This window comes from Phyllobates terribilis, unplaced genomic scaffold (genome assembly GCF_046119375.1).
Source record: "Phyllobates terribilis strain yellow unplaced genomic scaffold, ASM4611937v1 Scaffold_1__5_contigs__length_1240528914, whole genome shotgun sequence".
NCBI lineage: Eukaryota > Metazoa > Chordata > Amphibia > Anura > Dendrobatidae > Phyllobates > Phyllobates terribilis.
Window position 1 is genome coordinate 497,395,031 of NW_027362761.1, and position 23,087 is coordinate 497,418,117.

At 41.9% G+C, this 23,087-nt stretch overlaps 1 protein-coding gene across 2 annotated transcripts in view; it reads right to left on the reverse strand.

Moving 5' to 3' along the window:
• The window catches only part of LHFPL2 (LHFPL tetraspan subfamily member 2), a 142,997-nt gene that overhangs the window by 76,100 nt on the left and 43,810 nt on the right, over window positions 1-23,087 (reverse strand). The window contains exon 2 of one of the 2 annotated variants that reach the window (XM_073680174.1): window positions 10,504-10,570. The exons of the other annotated variant lie outside the window; for it this stretch is intronic. The gene's annotated coding sequence lies outside the window, so the exon portion shown is untranslated. The remainder of the gene's footprint in view (window positions 1-10,503; window positions 10,571-23,087) is intronic. 2 annotated transcript variants of the gene reach the window in all.

Genomic DNA, 23,087 nt, shown 5'->3' on the forward strand with positions numbered 1-23,087 from the left:
GGTTTCTAAGAATGCACATTCATGATAATCTGGCAGTTTAAACAGCCTGTTAATCACCCGATGAATGAGCAAAAAAAAAAAAAAAAACATGTTCGTCGGGTGAAATGATCTTTTGTGCTGCACAAAACATCATTGCTACTGGCAGCGCATCGTCCTGTGTCAACTGCTAAGCACAATGGAAGTCTATATTCACAGAACAATCTATTACAGTTCATTCAGAGGATTTGATGTGAAGGCTCACCACATTCATAGTCCATATAGTGACTTAGTCTGCATGGGCCAGGGCTGTGGAGTCAAAGTCGGTATAAAATGGACCAACTCCGACTCCTAAAATATATACTAAATTGGGTACAGTAGTTCAATGCAGTTTGTGGGGAATAATTTTTCATAAGAATTTGGGAAAGTTCTGAAATGTCCTATAAATGTCTGTCTTATTCCTGATCTAAGGGTCTAGACTTTTAGCGGAGATGAATCTGTGCTACAGTAAATTTATAACTTAAATATGAGCCATGTATGAGGGAGTCGGAGGTTTGGCTTACCGACTCCACAGCCTTGGTATGGATGCCAGTCCTCCAGCAGACTGCCAGTTCATTGTTAATCACAGTGTGCCTGCGTAAACAGGCTATTAAACTACCGCCGATCGGTAAATATTCACCGATTGGCAGTCATTCATTTTGTCTGTCCAGCCTCTGTTTGAAGACTTCCATTGAAGGAGAACTCCTCACTTCTCATGGCAGCCTGTTCGAATCCTTGATCACCCTCATCATTGTCAAAAAGTTGTTGTTTTCTAATATCTAATCTGTATCTTCTCCCTTTCAGTTTGATTCCATTGATTCTCGTGTTTCCATGTGCACATGAGAATAAGGATGATCCCTCTACACTGGGACAGCCCTTCAGATATTTGTAGACATCTATTAAGTCTCCTCTTAGCCTTCTTTTTTGCAAGATAAACATTCCCAGATCCTCTAACCGTTCCTTATAGGACATGGCAGTCTGCTCACCATCCTGGTAGCTCTTCTCTGAACTTGCTCCAGTTTTTCGATGTCTTTTTTTAAAATGTGGTGCCAAGAACTGGACACCGTATTCCAGATCGCAGTAGAGGAGGATAATTACTTCACGTGATCTAGACTCTGTGCTTCTCTTAATACATCCCAGAACTGTGTTTGCTTCTTTTGCTGCTGCATCACACTGTTGACTCATGTGAAGTCTGTGATATATTAGTATACCCAAGTCTTTTTCACACGTGCTGTTGCTTAATTCTATTCCTCCCATTCTGTAGATGACATTCTCGTGTTTCTTGTCCAGATGTAGAAGGTTTCATTTCTCCCTTTTAAATACTATTCTATTAGTCGCTTCACAGATATAGAAATGAGTGAGCTGGAAAGGTGGCTGGGACATTAGGAGTCTCCTGGAATGAAAGTACTATGCATATTTGGCAAGAGTCTGATCAGAGGCTAACGGTCATGCTCCATGGAAACAAGTTGTACATCATGAGCGATAAAAGTCATCATTGCAGAAGAATGACAGCAGATAGAAAAGGACAATTACAAATGTGTTCATTTTCATGCTGTTTAACTAATTGAAGCAAACTTTTAACTTAAGAATACCCCTTTGAAGGCACTGCTAGATTCATCTGGTGACTGCTTATTTCCCAACGAAACAATGAATCAGCAAGCTGAAATCCAAAAACCCAATCCTTATCTCACATAACTGCTGGGTGGGCTGCCATACATATCAGATATTAGGCCAGTCCAACCAAAGCCATCATGTGAAAACTTTGCACAGTGCAGATCCATACTGCAGAACAATTCCTATTCTTTTGAATAGGAGCTGTTCCGCAATACTTGTGAGCGGCAGATACACATTGTATGGCTATTTTCTTAGTAGTTTTCATCAATTGTTTTTATTTGATTTTAGCTACACAATCTTATAATAAGAGTTACATTGTAATTCCCCCATTCTAGTATACAGTGAATTTTCAAATTTGTGGAGGAAGCTATTTAAGAAGAAATAGCGGTGAAGTGTTTTTTTTTAGTTTTTTTTAACACATTGTATTTGCAGCTCTGGTTTAAGTGTTTACATCTGGTGACCACCTAAGTAAATAATAGCGGATTGTTTGGGTTTGCCAGATGTAGGACCCCACCGATCTGATATTGATGACCTCTGGATAGGTCATCAATATTTTGTGCCCGGACAACCCTTTAGGCTGGGTGCCCACTGTAAGTTTTTCAAGCATTTTTGCAGTGGAATTTCCACAGCGAAAACGCTTAAAAAACGCTTGGTAATACGTGCCCCATGGTCCCCAATAATAATCCGCATGTGCTGTGCACATGCTGCGGAAATTTCCGCTGCGGATTATCATTGCGGAAAAAATCCGCAGCATGTCCATTAATTTTGCGGACACGCAGCGTAATTGCCGCCATTGACTTGCATTGAAACGCTTAAATATCCGTGTCAGCACATTTGCACACACGGATATTAAGCGATTCAATGTGCGAATGGTACCCGGGTTTGGAGAAGAGGTGACTCTCCTCCAGACCCAGGTACCATAAAATAAAAAATAAAGATTATACTTACCTTCCGATGGCCACCGGTGTTTTCTCCGCTGCGTCCGGTCTGTTGTACGGCTCGTGGTGGTGTGATAACCTGCCATCACGTCATTTGGTCATGTGACCGGTCACGCGACTGCTGACGTCAGCGGTCGCGTGACCTGTCACATGACTCAATGACGTCACCGCAGGTACTTCACACCACCGCGACCCATACAACAGACCGGACGGAGCGGAGATAATACCGGGGGCCATCGGAAGGTAAGTATAATCTTTATTTTTTACCATTCTTATTGTTTTTTTTTAATTATTACTTGGTCACACTATATATGCCGTTTGCATGGATTTATATAGTGTGACAAAGTTGTAAAGCACTTTTGCAAGTGATGCTAAAATCGCTTGGAAAAGCGCTTGATAGGCTATGTGCCCACGTTGCATTTATGAAGCAGAAAATTTCTGCTGCATAAATGCAAGTCCTCTCCCGGAAAAACGCATGCGGAATTCCGCACGCATTTATCGCGCATTTTTCGCGCGTTTATCACGCGTTTTCCACATGCGGAATTGCCTTGCGTTTTTTATGCATTGGACAAAGGCAATTCCGCTTGCGGAAACGCAAAATTAAATGACATGCTGCGGATTTTTGAACGCGGCATAAACGCTGCGGAAAAATCCGCAGCATGTGCATAGAACTTGCGGAATCCCATTGGGGACCATGGGGTGCGGATATACATGCGTTTTTCAAGCGTTTACGCTGCGGAAATTCCGCAGCATATACGCTTGAAAAATGCTACGTGGGCACACAGCCATAACCTGCATGCAGAAATGCATGCAAAGACGCTTCACAAATGCTTCTACCTGCAGGGAAAAACGCATGTAAAATCCACATGCATTTTTCCTGCCAGGGAGAAGCGGAAGAAATATGCAGCATTTCAGCATCGTGGGCACATAGCCTTAAAGTAAAGTAAACATATCATCCAAAGTATGGCATGCCAAATTGACCACAGATTGCAGATGGCTCCTGAGTCTTTCTTCACAAATTGCTTAAAAGAGAGCTACACTAATTGCCTCCTCTTCGGCCAGTATTAGAATACGCCACAGTTTTTTTCTTACCAACTCATTTAGAACTTGTCCCAAGTAGACAGATAATCACCTGATGAGAAGGGTGTAATTACTATTAAAATGTTCAGTTTAATATAAAGATTATACAGCCTGAATTTTCAGTGTCTAGCCACAGAGTGACAGATCAAATGTCCAAGTGTATCCAAACTCTGTCTACAAACTCAGCCCCACTGACCGCAGCAATCTGCACTGAACAGTGTGAGATCTCAGCAGCAGGGCGAAGGGGCTCAGTGTGCGAGCAGAGAAAGAGCTTACACTTTCACAAAGGATTGTACACTCAGTCTGACATAGATTTTCAAAACAAGTACACCAGTCTATTCAGGTCTAACAGATTTATTTAATATTGGTTGCAGTTTGTATTGTGAAATGTGGCGACAGATCTGACATCTATGAAGAATGAATGTGCAAAACTTGCAGTTAACGGCCTCTACCATGGCAAATGTGTAGACACGGCAATACAGTACTACTACAATTGGTCTCAAGGAAGAAGGCAGCCTAGCACAAAGTTTCCCCACAGTGTAAAATCTTTTTTCTATATACTGGGTTCAGCACAATTGCTGCTATGGATTTGGCCAAAGGAAATGTGAACCGATTCTCCTCCTATTCCCGTTTCTCAGAATGGGGAGATGGAAACATTTACTAACACCAATATAATAGCCCTGCTCAATTCAACAGATGTTCTGGAGACAGTTAAGAAAACATTTTCCTCCCTCATTAGATCTGAAATCCATTTGAAGAATTAATCTGTAAAGGTTTTCTCTTCCGTTCAGAAGAGATGACAGTTTCTGTGTTTCATTATTTAGCCAGAAGCCAAAGATCGGCTCCTCTCAAGGGCAGGATGTGAAGTCACTAGGATAGGCACCAACACGGATCAGGACCGCTGGCGCAGGTTAAAAGGCTTCTATCTCTGGTTATGTTAATTCTTCTCAACTCAATTAAGCGACTAATTGGGCATTAATCCATAAAAGAAAACTGAAGACAAATACAAGAAATGACTTGGAAGTGCATTAATTACAATGTTCATGCCTTACATCACTTTTTAAATCAGGAGTGCAGATTTACAGGAAAGGTGTGGAGATGAATACATTTCTTTTAGCCATCATTTGGGACAAAAGTCGATTAAAAAAAATAACAATTAAAACTTTTTTATTGTAGTTGGTAAGATGGAAGCAACTACAGGAATATCCCAAGGCAAAATGTGATATAGTACAACCATGGTGCCTGCCTTTATTTAAGGAGTACGCAAAGGACACATGACCGGAGATCTGCTTATGGTATGGCACGCCACTTTTAAAGGAAAAGTTTAGTTAGGATTCTTCATCTTCTAGGACATTAGATAATTCTTGGATCTTGGATCTAGAAGGATATTAACAGTGCAACATGAATTGGAGCCTCAAGTTAGCACATGATCTGTCTCCATACTTCAGAGCCATGTTCGCTCTGTAACACTGTCATACGGTGAGCACCCCCTTGAAGCAATGATTCTCTTCTGAATTAATGATTCCCCGCTATATCAAGAACTCAAGAATGAGAGGAAAGCTGGAGGTGTTTGCAAGGACTACTGCACGGAAGTGCAGCAATCAGGGTTGAAAGCAGGATTAATACTACAAGTCATAGGAGAAAACGTTTTCTTCTATTTTTCTGGGGGCGTGTTCTTCTTTCCCTGCATGATGTCTTTTACTTATAATTGGTCAACAATATACAGGGGGAAAAGTACACACCCCGCAGAGACAAAAATCTGGTAATGCCCCCGTGGACTTATAAATTATGACCTAAACTTTACAACCCAATATCTCCGTAACGGAGAGGAGAAATTAAAAAATAAAAACTGTTTTACTCGGCTCTGCAACCACTATTCCATGATGTGGCCAGTTTAACATAAAAAGGACCTTTCACCAGTTTTTGTAAGGGTTTATCAGAAGAAATTGCAAGTGCAACCATCAGTCTTCTGATATTGATAAAGCTTTCACAATACGAGAAAGGAAATTATTCCAGGTTTTGTTCATGTGCAGAGGCCGCAAAGTGGCAGAATGGCACTCTTAGCCACTTCTGTCTTTTCTCGGCCCCCTCACTTATTTTTGCAAGGAAACCGCTGTTTCACCTGCAAAACCACAAAGCCATTATAATTACAATTACAATTAAGTGATTGTGCAGGAGAGTAGTGACTAGATTACACTGGACTGCTGTAGTTTGTAGCCACACTGACTGCAGCCTACCCTAAAAGTGCCGATTTCAGCCCTTCAACTCACCTTAACTAGCGCTAATCGACTATATACAAGTCCATCAGCGCTCATGGACAATGAAGGGGAATGAATGATCGCTAATGCAATTGTTCGATGTGCTGCCGATAAAGAGGATTTTAAAGCTGACAAACTATCCTATCACCTTATGAACGCACATTGTTCACGTACCAAGCATCATAAATCGTAAAAGCATCTATCCAGGGGCCAGAGAATTCATTCTACTGAACTGGATCTAAATGCTGTGGAATATCGAATACTTGCCGAAAGGTATCTGCAAAAATTACAGCAGAGTCTGGAGTCCCAAAAGTGGGATTCCAAGTGATCAGCTTAATTTGGGAAACTTAATCATACAAAAAAAAAATCACTCAACCTTGTACGGTGTCAAAATACAGATCATCCCGATGTATGACATACAGGACATGCAAATTCCTTATTAGATATTATATAAAACAAATAATGAAAAAAAATTCTAATATCTCATGCCACAAAGCAACTTCAGGTTTTTCCACATATGGTTTTTACTCTGTGCAATTTCAGCACTTTTTTCAGACCTGGCTATGCACACAGACATCACGAGTATTTAAGTTTAGCAGAGGGAAAAAAAATGCTGAATGGAAACTTTAACTCACAACAGTTGTGCAGTCCGACGCCAAAAAGGGGGAAAAAAAAACCCCATAACATTTCTGAATTTTTGGGACTTGCAAAAGTATGAACAATTTCTTTTTTTTTAAATTAAACATTGTATAAACCAGAACATTTTACTGACTGGTCTCATAACTGGTACATTCACAGGTCATAATCTGTTCATGCATTTTTTATTTTGCATAAAAACCTTAGCAGTAACATTGGGCCTGAATCAAAGCTTTCACGCCAGAATTCGGACATAAAAGCTTTGAAAAGTCTCCAAATTTAGGTGCAACTCAAAGTTGCACCTAAATTTTGCAGCTTTTAGAGCTTTCATGCCAATTTCACCCAGTTCTGCCAAAAAGTGCAGAACTGGGGCGACAAGTTGTGATGCCACAGCTCGTCTAATTCATGATGAGCTATGGTGATCCGTATGCCAGAAATCTCACTTCAGTCCCTGACATGTGCCCCAGCTGTGTACTGTGTAATGGCTGTGTCTGACCGTACAGGAACATGGTCTGATCATACCACATCTCCTGGCCAGGGGAGGAGCAAAAGAGAATACAGACATTACAGCACAGTATCACAGCTGATTCTGTGAGGTAAAACATGTCACTGCCTGATTTTAAGCAATATTTTACTTCAAAGAAAATCAGCTGTGATCCCCTGCTGTAATGTCTGTATACTCTTTTGCTCCTCCCCTGGCCAGGAGATGTGGTATGATCAGACCATGTTCCTGCACGGTCAGACACAGCCATTACACAGTACACAGCAGTGGCACATGTGTAAGATTATCTCAGCACAGGAACATTTTATTTCACACGTCCAATTGGAGAAATTATTATTATTCTAAGATCTATTGATTAAAATTGACTTTTTGTTTGTGGGGAAAACCCTTTTAACGCAAGCAAATGGGGTTTTCGAAAACCACATGTGGTGATAAGACTTTAGATGAATATGAGCACAAGCTGAGGTGACCCCTGACATCCAGTTGCAGGGGGTCATATACTGTATTGGTGTCAGGATGTCACTGGTAGAGCAAGTAGTAAAGAGATCATTTGGGGAGGAGGGGGGCGAGAAAAGGAGGTTTCGGAATAGGAATTGCAATCGGTAAGAAGGCAGTTTAAATACACATACATATACACACATACATACACACACACACACACACACACCTTTGTGTTATGTGCTTGCACAACCCTTTTAAGTTTGTGTGATGCCACCGTTTTTTACTCTTGCAAAAGATGAATTCTTTTTTAAAGTCTTCATGTACTCCATGCAGATTTGTGGGCCCGTCTGTCTGACGCCCGTTTTCCCACATGCACATCCTTGTTACAGATCGGCCTGTCACTATCTTCCAGAAAATGTCATCAAGTAAGATTGGTGATCTTTATATAATATTCCCATACAGGCTTCTATAATCTGCCAACCCTTCGCTGTAATAAATCACAGCAAAAGGAAAAAAACAAAAAAAACAACGCTAAGCAAGTCTTGTTATTAAAAGACAAAAGGACGCCCCATGAAAATCCCCTTCAACAACAGCGGCCAAAGAACGACTAGCGGCTCCAGATCCAAGACTGGACAAACAAGGCTATCATATTGCTTTGTGCTGGTTATTAGGTCAGGAAAAATGTGCTCACACATTAATCCCCACCTAGCAAGCTTTACCCCACATCAGCAGTCCGCAGGCTTTGATGTGCCGGCACGCATGGTTTGTACTGTCTATCACACAGGGTCGCCCTGATCCTCATTCTTGGCCTCCACATAACTGGGGCCATGGACATAACAGAAGGATTTATTAGACGGGATTAACCAGATATCTGTGGGGAGCTGCAGACAGACTGATCTGTTAGGAGGCAATCTCTGATCTACAATAACAGTTTATATAAACAGCAGGACGCTGGATTTTGTTACTATCGGTACAGATCTGTGTCTCATAAAAGTTTGCTACAAATTGTCGAGGAGTTTTCATATTCCGGGCATTGTTCATTTATGTGACTGAAAATAATATTCTTACAAATGTTGCAAATTAGATCTCTAGCAAAGGGAAAGAAACGATCCTGCAAATAGTAGAGGCCTCATTCAGACGTCCGTGTTTGTTCACATACGCAAAAAATGGTCTGAGTGTCACCAGTGATTGGACAGTGTGTCAGTTTTTATCATCAATGATTTTCATTTATAAAAAAAAATATATAAAATGAAAAATATATAAATAAATGACAAATACATGGACTGTGCACTAATGCCATCCCTGTGCTGTCCATCATTTTCACAGACCCATAGATTTTTATTTGTTTTTCACCGGCATCATGGTGAAAAATACCGACATGTTTTGCACCAAAACCTGGTCAGCAAAAAACCACTGACATGTGAACAACCCCATAGACTATAATGAATACGCGTTTTATCCGAGAAAACCACGGATAAAACACGTATATATGAAAAACAAATGTTTAATGAGGCTGAAGTCATTGTCTGACCCTTTCACAAGCCTTGCAGAACTAGGGATAAATGCCATTTATGCTGCTCAGCTGGTCTTTTTAAAGGGAATCTGTCTAAGCCGTCTATATGGGCACACGGGTCATAAGAAGCTGAACAAAAAAAAGATACCTTGATATCTGCGATCTGATGTCTTATTACAGAGAAATCCAAGTTTTTCTTATATGTAAATGAGCTGTTCAGATCTATGGGCTGGACATAGATTTCCCCGAGAATCTGCCTCCAGAGCTTTATTCAGATTTTTATGCTCTGCATTCCCATACAGATGGCCTAAGAGGGTTGATCCTACTGACAGATTCCCTTCAAAGGGAGTTTTGTCAGCCGAATCTGACAATATAACTAAGCACGTAGCCTTGTAGGGAATATACCCACTATAAAAATGGCACCACTTTTAGTGTTTTAATCTCAAAATTCCAGTTTCTGCATAATGGAGGCAGATATTCTAATTGGGGTGCTTGGTGTATTCTTGGAGTGGCCAAGAGACTCCGTGCACGGTTACACCCACTTCAAAGAAAGATGCACAATCCCAGTGCTGTCAATCACCAGTGAGGGAGGCGGGGACATGCAAAATCATGCACTAAGCCTATTGATCACGCCATGGGTCCACAAAACACCCTAATTAAAATATTTGATCAAAGGTCAATTTCTGTAGAACAGAGGCAGCGATTAAAAGACCTATATCCTTTACAAGGCTATGTGCTTAGTTTATACTTGCAGTTGGGGCTGACAAACATCTTTAATCATTTCTCCCCTTAAATTGCTTAAAAGTGTTGGGTGCAACTACGATACCAATCATCTGTGTAAAGCTTTACATTAATAGAAGATTGGGCAAAATGATAGGAAGATATCCGCCCCGGTAAACCCAAACTATCGCAGGGAACCAGGAAAACAACATTAAAGAGAACTTATAAGGCCAATCTGAAAAGTTACAAATGGAACCTTCAGGACAATATGTGGTACTAGGGGAAAACGGACATTAGAGAGGGTTTCCAGCTTGGACCTTCCCTCTATGAGCCAGATTAGAGAGCCACTAACTAGTATTAGTTCTCGTGGACTCAAGCCTTACATGTATTACATGGACAGCCATTAAAGCCATCTGGAGATCGGTGGGGTTGGGCTCAGGCTCCTGACAAAGAGCTGATTTTGCGAAACATAACGGGTGGCGGAGCCGTCTGCTGCTCAGGTCTCCGGCAATTAAATGTAGTATCACATGGCAGATGATATATTACAAGGGCTGTCTGGGATGAGACAACCCCTTTAACGCTCAGGAAGAGCAGCCATCATAGAAAGATGTGCCACAATACGTAAAGTGGGTGAATCATCAGCCACGATTGTCAGTTGATTTGCTCTACTTGTCATGGCCGGAGCTAGGAAGGGTGTGATCGGCAGTGATACATCTTATACATCAGAATGACACCGAGAAGAGTCCTTATGGGAAAATAATAAATCATTTACAACACCTCACTTACTTTTCACATCACTCAGCAAAACACATCCACGGCTCCAGCCAGAGGAGGAAAACTGCATCAGTCATTCCTGAAATGTAAAATGATAAATATAACTATCGGACTATGAAGACAGGACACGCAGTTACCATTATATACCTAATGCTTATGTAGAGGAGCCCATTTGCACTACCACAAGATCAACACTTTTTTTCCCCTAAAATAGCGCCAATCTTGTCCGTGGCTATGTCTGGTACTGCAGCTCAAACCCAATCCACCTAGAAGGCTGGACAGTCACATAAGCAGCAGTCCACAGACTGAAGTGGTGTTGTTCTAAGAGGCCATTCTAGAGAACAAATGGCTTAAAGCTTTTTATTTATTTATTTATTTTGACAGTAGCAGATCTAGTGTTTAACAAAGCTCCATAAAACACACGGAAATAGATAATTTATATAAACACAGGTTATATCTGTATGTAAATATCCCAAGCAGAAGTCACAATTATTTGCTCCAATTCACTAGCATATGACCTGTTAACCAGAGGCAGATCTGCCACGTATCACTCTGGAGTCCTACCTCGATAATCCCGGGATTACGGAGAATGCTATGGCATTTGCAAACATCTCATTAAAAAGGTTGTATTACAGAACTCCGCTATAGCGAGCATGGAAAAGAGATTTCCTTTTTGACAGCACGTCAAAAGCAGTGTGTAAGGAAACACCTCTGTTTATGACATTTCACAGAACGGTGGTGTTTTAAAAATGGCCAATTAAACATTTTACCCTTCTTTTTTCTGCATTATAACGATCAGTAGATTAATGTGGCTACTAATAATAATAAACTTTATTTTTATATAGCGCCTACATATTCCGCAGCACGGCTACTGGTTAGATCCTAGGAATGCACGTCTTTATTGTAAAGTAAAATGTAAAAAGTGGCTGAAAACAAGCAATAGTGACTATAATCATTGCATTCATGACACTAAAACTACTGAATCCAATGCCCATAGCCTCTTCAGAGAGGAAGAGGACTGGAACTCTAGAGCCACCTATAACATACAGCAATCCTCAAGTCAATATCGACCCTTTAACTAACCTTGCCACATGATTTAGGATAATAAACAAAACAAGACACTCCATTAGCAGAAAAGTGTTTCGGGGAGTTTTGCCCCTCATTAGGGCAATGCAAGAGATCTAATTTGGCTGGGTGACATTTCCTTAGACTGTAGTATTGACGACCTATCTAGCTGAGGGCACAATATCCCCGTAGACCTCATGATTGGCTGGTTAAAGGGCCGCAGTACAATGGAAAAGATCTATACATCGTGTAATGGCAATGAATGGTACTGCAAGCTCTCTCCCATACAAATAAATGCGACAGAGACAACAGCCCCAACACAATGCATGAAGCAGTCACTATATGTATCTATCAGTCACTCCTCCCCCCCTAACACACACACTAGCATGGAAAATACAGACGAATCTTGACAGTGTGCACATGACAAACTGTCATGATTCGGCACCCTGCAGTCACATATAGTGCCTGCAAACTTTTCTTTTTAGACTTGAAAACCCCTTTTAATTTAGTATTTAGGAAACAAATGTACAACATAAAGAAATATATGCGAAAATGTACATGGCCTTTTAAAAAAAAAAAAAAAAATGTTTTATGTTAAAGGGTTCTTGTGCATTTCTATGCCAAATGGTTAAAACAGCAGAACTCCACAACCCTCAGTACAATGATATGTGCTAGGAGTTATCAAACAACCGTATGGTCTAATATGACAACTTATTCCATACAGCGGCTGTGCATTACGCAGGACATCTATACTCTTGCAGAAAAGGTTTCTATACAGATGATACTAATCTTAACTGCTTCCATGTACGCAACACTGGATATAAGAAATATGTGGCAGATGATGGAGATAACTGCAGATTCGTTGCTACTGTTATTCTATACATCGAATTGACTTGCAGTAAATTGTATAATCTGTTTCAACATCAACTTGACCTTTAAATCACTATAAATTTAGTATCCTGTCAACTGAAAAACACAAAGGCAAAAAAAGATGAAAAAAAATTGGGTATGAGTGAAAGTTCATGCACGGTCTGCTGCTCCTTGTATATAAATCTACTATATCCAAATGAGAGTCGTCTTTAAATAGGAAAAAAAAAGCATTTTCACCAGGTAAAAAAAAAAAAAAAAAAAGAAGTATAATAATATGGCAAGTCAGGCCCTTTGTAACACAGTGGATATGAAACAGTATATAGTCTAGCTGGCTGGAGAGGCACAGAAGTGATTTTATGCTATATACGGTAAGCCTTTTTATGGCTACACCAATCGCCAACATAATTTACTTACTTGGTTTTTATTTTAATGTTTCCCTGGGTGTAGGTGCCAAACACAAGATAGAATTGAAATATTTAACTTTTGGCCTGAACTATGACAATTGGCGACATCCAGGTTGTCACAATCGAAAAATGTTATTAGTCCTGCTGTAACATTCCCAGAGCCTGGAACAATACTTGCTACACCAGTTCCCCACTTGATTTCTGAATGATCGAGGGTTTCCTGACAAAAAAACACAATTATTACCATTTCCACTGAGAATTGAAGCCAGAACACAAGGTTCATTTCATTCTGTGTTTTATCCTTTACTTTTATATCCATAGCTTATGTTGAGCAATCAGCAGCTCCTCCGGCATAAAAGTTCCAAAGAATCATTTTTTATGGATTTTATACCGGCGTGTGCCTTCGCCAGTTCTGTTTTTCCTGAAGACATTTTTTTCCTCATCTGCTCAGATACTAAACCGGTATAACTGAATTCAACAACCCATGCTTGTCTTCTCAGGAAATGTACACAATGTATTGAAAAGCCCTAAAAAGTTTGTCATGCTCTTTTGATAATGCAGACAATTTATAACCCGCTGACACATAACATTTTATGTTGTAAGACTAATGAGGTCACTCGGTCCATTAGCAAATCTTTATGTTTCCCACTGCACTCTAAGTCTTATATTATTAGAATTGGCATAGTATAAAGATGTAATCATAGCACTTTATGTCCATTTGTCCATCCCTAGCATACAGAAACCACTATTCCCAGTTATACTCCGGTACAGAAATAACTCCAGCAGACTTGTGCGGGCGACATAGCAGCCAAAGCGGACCAAACACATGATAGCCGGTGTCCAAATATTCATTCAGTACACATGAGCGCTCAGCTTGGGTAAGCGTTGGAGAAAGCCGTTGCCACAGGTGTCATCTCCACTGAAAAAAAAGGACCGGTTACTGAAATCAATAGCCCATTCCTTTTCCCCATGACATTCTCTGGCATCTTGGGTTTGAATCCAATCCGTATGGTGTTTGTATGTTCTCCCTATATTTGTGTGAATGTCCTCTGAGCACTCAAGTTTCCTTTCACACATACGGATGTTTAATTGGCTTCGTAACCACCTTAGGCCTCAATGAGAAGTCAGTTTTATACACATACGCGAAAAACGGACCGACTATTTTGATCAGAGTTTGGTCTGAGAGTCATCAGTTTTTGTTGTACGTGGGAAAAAAAAAAAAAAGAAGTAGGGATTAGTCCTACCGGTAATTGTATTTCCAGAAGTCCATAATGTCAGCACACCAGGAGGTAGTCCTTCTCATCCTCTATAGGGACAGGAACATAGAGGAGAGGTTAAACAGCCCCTCCCATTCACCAGTGTCTTTACCAAGTACCATACTAGGTTGGATGCAACTCGATTTTATTAAATTCTCTTCTACAAATGTGAGCTTTAACATAAGTACAAGAAATTCAAGGGTGGGAATGTAAGGGTGCAGTCATGATAGACTCCTGGAAATACAATTACCGGTAGGAGCAATTCCTCCTTTCCAGGACGTCCCTCCTGACAGCACACCAGGAGAATACCAAATGAAAAGAACTAGGGCAGGACTACTGCCTGGAGGACCTTTCTCCCAAAGGCAGTCTGCCAACTAGTGAAAATGGCCAACTTGTAATGTCTGCAGAAGGTATTTAGGCTGGACCACATTGCTGCTCTACAGATCTGGTCCACTGAAGCTTCAGAGTATGAAATGGAAATTGCTTGTCGAAAGTGCTCCAACATCTTCCGGAGGTGTTCTTCCTTCCAAGCAATACGCCAGATTGTGGATTTAACCCATTTGTCCAGAGTAGTTTTTGAAGCCTTCCTGCCTCTGTTTCTTCCTCAAAATTCGATGAAGAGAGATTCAAATCCAGTCTCCACTCCTTGGTAGCCTCCATATATTGCAGTACTGTTGGCCTAACCTCCAAAGAGTGAAATGTTCTTTTTGATTTCTAGGATGCTCACAAAAGGAGGGCAGGATAATCTGCTGATTCAAGTTGAAATTGGACATAACTTCCGAGAGAAACAGTGGGTCTAACCTGAGTATTATGCGGTTCTCTAGCACCTGGAGGTATGGATCTCTGACAGGTAAGGCCTTAATCTCCCCTATTCTTCTCGCTGAAGTGATGGCTACTAATAAGGTTGACTTCAGGGAAAGCATTTTAATGCTTATTTCATCCCAAGGCTCATAAGGGCTTTACAAAGAGCGTTCAACACTAAATTTTAGTTCCAAGGGGTACAGACTTCCTTATTGTGGGTCTTAGTCTGTGGACTGCCTTAGAGAATTTGGCAACCCAGGGAGGACTAGCAAGAGGGTAATCGAAAAAGACCCTTTGTGTACTCTGCTTCAGACCCTTATCGAATCCTGATTGTAGAGTCTAAGATTTTTGGAATGTTTGAACAGGAGGTCTTTATGACAGTCTCCCTGTATTGAAAGCAGAATTTCTTCCATATTTTGCATATATAACTGAGAGGCCCTAAGCCCTCAAAATCCAAGCTGACAGGTTCAATAATTTCACACTGCGATACCAGAAGGGGTTCCTGGGACAGGAGGTCATCTCTCAAAGGAAGCAGTATAGGGTCTTACAGAGACATCTGATGCAGAAGTGGAAACTAGCTCCTCTTCAGCCAGAAAGGAACTATCAGCATTACTCTGGCCTGGTCTTCTTGAATATTCCTTAACACTTTTGGGAACATAGGAAATGGAGGGAAGGCGTATGAAAGATTCCTGCCCCAGTTCTGGGATAAGGCATCGATCCCATCTGGATTGTCTTCTGGATCTAGAGAGAAGAAATTCTCTACCTTTGCATTCTTCCTATACACAAATAGATCTACCTGAGCGACACCTTAACGCCGGGTCAGTTGTTGGAAAACTGCAATGTTCAATTCCCATTCCGAAGACCACACTCTTTCTCTGCTGAGGTAATCCGCCACCCGGTTCTGTGAAAATTTCAGGTGCACTGCCAAGATAGATAAAACTGTCTTTTCTGCCCAAAGGAAAATCTAAGGCTGTGTGCCCACGTAGCGTTTTTCAAGCGTATATGCTGCGGAATTTCCGCAGCGTAAACGCTTGAAAAACGCATGTAGATCCGCACCCCATGGTCCCCAATGGCATTCCGCAATGTCAATGCCCATGCTGCGGATTTTTCCGCAGCGTATATGCTGCAGTCAAAAATCCGCAGCATGTTCATTAATTTTGCGGAAGCGCAGCGGAATCAATGTGCGGATGGTACCCAAGTCTGGATGAGAGGAGACTCTCATCCAGACCTGGGTACCAAAGAACCTGTAAAAAAAAGAATAAAATAAAGTTTATACTTATCTTCTGATGTTTTCCCTCCGTCGCGCTGTTGTCTGAAGGACCTGCCACGTCATTGAGTCATGTGACCCACCACATGACTCAATGACGTCACCGCAGGTCCTGCACACAACAGCGTGAGCCGCTCAAGACTCCGGACGGGGCAGAGAATGCATCAGAAGGTGAGTATAAAGTTTATTTTTTTATTTTTTACCTTTCTGAACAAGTTGTCAAGCACTTTTCCAAGTGATGCTTGGAGAAGTGCTTGATAACCCGCATGCGGAAATGCATGCAAAGACGCCTCACAAACGCTTCTACCTGGCGGGAAAACCGCATGTAATATCCGCATGCGATTTTCCCGCCAGGGAGAAGCGTAAAAAATATGCTTCAGGTCCGCAACGTGGGCACATAGCCTTAGAGGTTAAGGCTATGTGCCCACGTTGCAGAAATGAAGCATAAAATTTCTGCTTCATTTCTGCATGTCCTTTCCCGGAAAAACGCTTGCGGAATTTGGCAAGCGTTTTTTGCGCGTTTTAGAAGCGTTTGATACATGCGGAATTGCCTTGCGTTTTTTATTGCATTGACAAGGCAATTCCGCATGCGTAGACGCAAAATTAATGGACATGCTGTAGATTTTTGAGCGCATCAAAAACGCTGCGAAAAAACCCGCAGCATGGGCATTGAAATTGCGGATTCTCATTGGGGACGGATTACCAAGCGTTTCACAAGCGTTTACACTGCGGAAATTCCGCAGCATATACGCTTGTAAAACGCTACGTGGGCACATAGCCTCAAGATTGTAGAAGATAATGTCTTGGGCCTCCTTGGTGACGAAGAAATGAAACGGTCATTGTCCAACAGGATCCTAACATGCCGGTCTTTGAGATGGGCCTGGCACTTCTGCAGCGTCTCCCATACTGCTCTCTAATTCGAGGACCTGCCCCAGGTTTCTGATGACCAGGTGCCCTGTAGGTAACGACCCCCGCCACCTGGGATGCCCAACCGCGTGGACTTGATTTGGTGGTGACTGTGATGCAGGGAGAGAGGACCCAAGAGATTCCCTTCTGAAGATTTTCCGGGAACATACACCAATTCAAGGAATGCCTTACCGCCGCAGATAGGCATATTTTCTTGTCCCATACTAACGGCCGTCTTTCCCAAGAGGTTAGAATTGCCTTCTGAGGTTCTCTTGAATGGGACTGGCACCACCACACACTGGGTATACAGGATGTCTTTACCCCAGAATTCTCATTGTGGACCTGACTGAAATCGGTCTCTTCCGTTGAAAAGATCGAATTCTGATTCTGATTTCCATCTGCTTTATCGGTGGAAGGAAAGATGACCTGTGGTGAGAGTCCAAGAGGACCCCCAGAAAAAATAATTTGCTTCCCTGGATTTAGATCGGACTTCTTCCAGTTTATTATCCAGCTGTAGCTTTTTAAGATGGAGATAGTCACCATGAGATGGCTTACTAGCTCCTGTGCCGAGTCTGCTATTAAGAGAACGTCTAAATATACTCTAGTGGCCAAAATTGAGGCAAAACCTGCATTTTTTCACCATCACCAATATTTAGTGAAAGTTTTAACTGACATACTTACTTGAACACACGCCCTCTTCAGCGATATGTATTCTATGTTTGTTTATAGTGACCTGGGTGTGATTTAAGACCGATATTGTGCCAACAGTATTAGACAGGAGTGGTCACCTAAGAAGAGAGCCAAAGCTGTCACTTTAAGAGAAGAAGGGTACAGTTACCGGGAAATTGCAGCACGAATTGGAAAAGGGATCTCACCGGCCAGCGTTCTCAAAGTGTGTAAGCGGGTTCAAGAGACTGGTTCGATAAAGAATAAACCAGGTAGAGGAAGGAAGAAGGCTAAAACTCCTCAGACTGATAGAAGAATTGTTAGAATTGCCCTAAATAACAGAAAATCAACTGCTGTTGACATCAACAAGGAGCTTGTCAACACTGGAGTGACAGTGTCCGTCGGACGGTTTGATGGCGATTGGTAAACGCAGGGTTAAGAGCCAGAATACCACGTAAAAAGCCATTTTTGAATGCCTCACAGCGTCAGAAACGTCTGCAGTGGCCAAAGAACATTCTAAATGGACCACTGAACAATGAAGAAATGTTTTATGGAGCGATGAGACACGCATATCCAACTTTGGCAGCGATGGTGTCCGCTATGTTCGACGACCTGGAGAGTATTGCTTGCAGAGGGTGCAGTACCCACCATGAAGCATCCTCTGAGTGTTATGGTTCGGGGCTGCGTGTCCAGAGATGAAGGTGGTAGGCTGCAGGTAATTGAAGGAACAGTTAATGCTGAAAAGTCCATCAAGGAAGTCCTTTAGCCTAAACTCATTCCTTCGGCATGTGATGTATTTGGTGAAGGGACACCGTTTATTTTTCAGCAAGATGGAGCCCCAGCTAAGAAAGGTCTCTCTTGGTTCAAGGACAAACATGTCCAGCTATTGAATTGGCCAGGACACAGCCCAGATCTCAATCCCATTGAGAATCTATGGGCTCAGCTCAAAAGAGCGGTGTCAAAACAGCGGGCTTCACACAAGCAGGAACTCATTGCAGCCATCATCAAATCATGGCTTCATATCATCACACCATCTGATTTACACAGACTGGCAGATAGCATGCCACGTAGATGTCAGGCACTTATCCAGGCCAAGGACTGTCCAACTAAGTATTAACATTCTAGTGTTAGATATGAAAATAGGACAAATAAATGGCTTTTCTCCCACAGTCATCTGACTGACAATAGTGTCTAATTTGTTGACAAATGAACAAATTTCCTGCTAATATTGTGTTTCTATATGAGATTTTGTTATTTCTACTTAAAAACTTTACTGCGAAATCAAAAACATTCATGAAATTTGTATTTGTATTGGCAAAATGCTAAAAATTCATAAATCTTGAGGGTGTTGCCTGAATTTTGGCCACTAGTTTAGAATGATGATTATTCCCTTCCTCCTCAGAAAGGTATTGCTTTTCTTGTTCTGATGACGTCTGTAGTACTTTGAAACGCGTTGACTGAATAAAGAAAAAACGCATGTACTTTTGGTCTGGAGCTGGATTTATTATATGGGATACCAGCAGCGCAGATTATCCGCAAATTCTTATCTGTGTTTTCCCGGTCTAATGACCTGTTGGACCTGCAGCAGCTGGACTTTTAAGTGATTAATATGTTGTGTATACACAACTAAATCAGATTTGTATAAACTTATTTAAACACCTTTATCTCCCTTGGATAAAACCCTATTTTGCGGTCTTTTTCCTCCCAGTTTTATTATGAAAGAGGATTGTTCATCGCTGACAATTCAGGCAATTCAGTCGGCACATAATTGCTTCCTTTATGCTTCTGGTAATTTGCCATTACCTGTAGCACATCTTTTAGCTCTCTTTTTGGCAGATGTACCAGACCCTATAGGGGTTCCTTTGTCCTGCAACAAACAAGATAGGGAACACTATAGTTTACTGGGTGCTAAAGGGTGAATAATGCCACCTTACTACACTTACATGACCCAGGGATTGCTCAGAAGGCGCTTCAGAACGGCAGGATTAGTTCCCTCCATAGAGCCAGCACCCGCACAAGCAAAATGCCCCATTGAAATGAGAATATATGCATTACCTGACTCCCGTTCAATTAGGACTGCGACCTCCCCTAGAAACCAAAGCGCGTTTCGCCCAGCTGAGCGCATGGATAGGGGATTACGTCCAAACTGGAGAATACGGTTTTAAGTGGTAATATAGATACAGGATGCTATGTGAATCCCACTCCCCACTTTGGCATTTGACTTTTTCTTTATATGGAAACACTGTTTGCACATATGATTTTACAGTCACTTGTGGGAAGACGCATGTTCATGGCAGCCTTATAACTAACCAGGTTCTGAAGAGTCATCCCACTCATTAAAAAGAACAAGCCGCATACACACAATTGACAGTGGGAAAACAAAATATGGAATGAGATTTCTTTAGTCCCAATGATTTAACAACCATACTGACTGGATAAACCACAATTAGTAATTATGCAAAAAAAAAAAAAAAGTTTATTTCTCAATAGCTTCCAGATGACTATAACGGAAGTAGTGTTAAAATCCAATTAAGCATGGAGGGTAGTGAGAGTGTTCAGAAAGAACAAGCCAGATCAGACAAGGATCAAATGACAAAACCACTGGGAAGAGACTGGAGGCTCCAAAAAGACAGGGCTAATATACATTTTTTATTATTCGCTTTTTTCCCCCTTATAAAACTAGTAAAAATATTTTAAACTATACATATTATTATAAAAACAAAGACTAGTGTGAATACAAAAGTATGCATTAACCCTAGAACGCATGACCATAAAAATCTACACTTTCACATACCTGGGGCCTTTTAGGCCCGTGTGCAAATAACATGGAACAAGTATGCGTTCTAGGGTTAATCAATTATCCTCCACACAACTTTCCATAGACCATGAATTGATCAGCATGGCTGAAATACAGTTGTGTTTAAAAGGGAATGTGTCAGCAAAAAAATTACCTATTGTTTAATTCAGTTTTTGGTTTAATTTTTTTTTTTCTTCATATGCAAATTGCCTCTTAAAAGAATAAGACGACTTGAACTCTATAGCGCCACCTATTGGAAGAAGCAATCCTACAAGTCACCATCAACCCTTTAACAAGTCTATGATAATCTACATAAAAAAAAAAAAAAAATTGCAGTTTTCTGACTGGTCACTGGGCATAGAATTACTCCTACTTCCTGTTCTTCACATGGACGGACTAAGACCCTATTTGTTTGTATGGAAGCGGTATGTGAGCATGCTCTACTTTGTGACGGGAGGAGGGAGGAGGGGAGCTTTGACATCACCTATTGTGAAAGTTAGATCCTGTGCTATCTACTGTGTATAGAAGAGTTATCTTGCATGATAATCCTGTCTGTGATAAGACTACTGAAATACAATCTGTACAAAACAGGGAGTAAAGCCCCCGCCACACTAAGCGAGATCGCTAGCGAGATCGCTGCTGAGTCACAAGTTTGGTGATGCAACAGTGACCTCAGCAGTGATCTCGCTACGTTTGACACTTAGCAGCGACCAGGCCCCTGCTGTGAGATCGCTGGTCGTGTCGAAATGGCCTGGACCATTTTTTGATCGTTGAGGTCCCGCTGGGTAGCATGCATCGGTGTGTTTGACACCTTACCAACGACCTCGTTGGCGACTCAGAACTGAGACACATAGGCGTGCATTTGCGTTGCATCGTTATACAGGTCGCTACGGGTCGCCGTATCGTTGCTGCATCGTTGGGAAGATCTCACTGTTTGACAGCTCACCAGCGACCACATAGTGACGCAGCAACGATCCCTGTCAGGTCGTATCGTTGTCGGGATCGCTGTAGCGTCGCTAAGTGTGACGGGGCCTTAAAAGTCTAGTATAAAGCCTAATGGCTAGTGTGAAAATTGCAAAGTATCTAATTTATATGGGGCAGCACGGCGGCTCAGTGGTTAGCACTATAACCTTGCAGCGCTAGGGACCCTCCAAGGACAAAATCTGTGAGGAGTTTGCATGTTCTCCAGGGCTGTAGAGTCAGAGCCCATTTTGGTGAAGTCGGTATAAAATGGACCGACTCCTAAAATATATAATAAATTGGGTACAGTAGTTCAATGCAGTTTGTGGGGAATATCTAATATATATATAATTGTCTTATCCCGTCTGTCTGTCTGTCTGTCCAGGAAATCCCACGTCGCTGATTGGCCGCGGCCTGACCAATCAGCGACGCGGGATTTCAGAACAAGATGGCGGCCGTTAGCAGCTCACCCTCACACGCTCACCCTCACCCGCTCGGACGCCCACGCTCACCCTCACACGCTCCCACCCTCACCCTGTGCTAGCCGGTCATCTCCCTCACACGCTCACCCTGTGCTAGCCGGTCATCTCCCGGCTGCTCGCAGAAGTACCCCGACCGGCGGCCTCGCTCCCCGGTCCTCCACAATTCATTAGGGGCCCCGGGGGGATACATTGGGGGGTTAATTTAAAGTAGTGCACAACCCATTTAAACACTGCTTCGCTGATTAGTCGCGCCCGGTCGGCCGCATACATATTCTAGAACAGGGTTCCCCAACTCCAGTCCTCAAGGCCCACCAACAGGTCATGTTTTCAGGATTTCCTTAGTATTACACAGGTGATAATTCCATCACCTGCACAGGCAATAATTCCATCACCTGTGCAATACTAAGGAAATCCTGAAAACATGACCTGTTGGTGGGCCTTGAGGACTGGAGTTGGGGAACCCTGTTCTAGAATACCCGATGCGTTAGAATCCGGCCACCATCTAGTTTTTTCATAAGCATTTGGGAAAGTTATGAAATGTCCTATAAATGTCTGTCCTATTCCTGATCTAAGGGTCTAGACTTTTAGCTGAGATGAATCTGTGCAACAGTAAATTTATCACTTAAACATGAGCCATGTATGAGGGAGTCTGATGTTCTCCCCATGTTTGTGTGGGTTTCCCCCGGGTTCTCCAGTTTCCTCCCAGACATCACATTAAGCTTAAAATCCTTATTAAAAATAGTCCTTTTCTGATGACAAATTCCCTTCAGCAATCCAGACACAAGCCCCTCAAACTTATGTAACCCCCACGATGGGATTGGGAGGCCGGTGTATACATGCTAGAATCCCTTTTGGAGACCTCATACATGGAACTTATATTTCCAGTTATTTTATGGGTGGACTTTTTTAAACCTTTAAAAACAGGTTTTAAATTACAACCTCAATTAAAAAATATGGCCCATTATAGAGATTTAACTGCACTAATAGAACACCAGGAACAAAGGCAAACAATGACAGATCTCATAAGAAATCCATTAAAACTGTGAGCACCGACTTTGCTTTATTGTTCTATGCTTTTAAGGCGCACATATGGGATGTTCTATCTTCTAACATCACCATAAA